Raw genomic sequence first — 908 nt, forward strand, 5'->3', positions numbered from 1 at the left:
GACCGGGACTGCTCACAGGGGGACCGGGGGGCATCAAGGGGACCTGAGAGGGATGGGGACAGCCCTTAGGGGGACCTGCTGGGGACTGGGACTGCTCACAGGGGGACTTAATGGGGACAGAGGGACCGGGGGGTGTCAAGGGGATCTGGAAGGGACAGGGGCACTCCTTATGGGGACCTGCTGGGGACTGGGACTGCTCACAGGGGGACCGGGGGGCATCAAGGGGACCTGAGAGGGATGGGGACAGCCCTTAGGGGGACCTGCTGGGGACTGGGACTGCTCACAGGGGGACCGGGGGGCATCAAGGGGACCTGAGAGGGATGGGGACAGCCCTTAGGGGGACCTGCTGGGGACTGGGACTGCTCACAGGGGGACCGGGGGGCATCAAGGGGACCTGAGAGGGATGGGGACAGCCCTTAGGGGGACCTGCTGGGGACTGGGACTGCTCACAGGGGGACCGGGGGGCATCAAGGGGACCTGAGAGGGATGGGGACAGCCCTTAGGGGGACCTGCTGGGGACTGGGACTGCTCACAGGGGGACCGGGGGGCATCAAGGGGACCTGAGAGGGATGGGGACAGCCCTTAGGGGGACCTGCTGGGGACTGGGACTGCTCACAGGGGGACTTAATGGGGACCTGGGGGACAGGGGGGCTGCGGTGGGGGAGAGGGACAGCCCCTGGGGCGCACCTGGGGGACAGGGGGACCCCCGGTGGGACCTGGGGGAGGGACAGGGACAGCTCTCAGGGGGAGCTGCAGAGGACCGGGACCACTCACAGGAGGATTTAATGGGGACAGTGACCTGGGGGCATCAAGGGGACCTGGGAGGGACTGGGACAGCCCTTAGGGGGACCTGCTGGGAGCTGGGACCACTCACTGGGGGACCTGAGGCAGTACAGGGCCAGCCCTCG

The 908-nt window shown here is 68.3% G+C and overlaps 1 protein-coding gene across 1 annotated transcript in view; it reads left to right on the top strand.

The window, feature by feature from the left end:
- The window catches only part of NAPRT (nicotinate phosphoribosyltransferase), a 12,632-nt gene that overhangs the window by 3,103 nt on the left and 8,621 nt on the right, over window positions 1–908 (top strand). The gene's annotated exons all lie outside the window — the stretch shown is intronic.

The sequence above is a fragment of the Egretta garzetta genome, unplaced genomic scaffold (genome assembly GCF_000687185.1).
Source record: "Egretta garzetta isolate BGI_Z169 unplaced genomic scaffold, ASM68718v1 scaffold237, whole genome shotgun sequence".
NCBI lineage: Eukaryota > Metazoa > Chordata > Aves > Pelecaniformes > Ardeidae > Egretta > Egretta garzetta.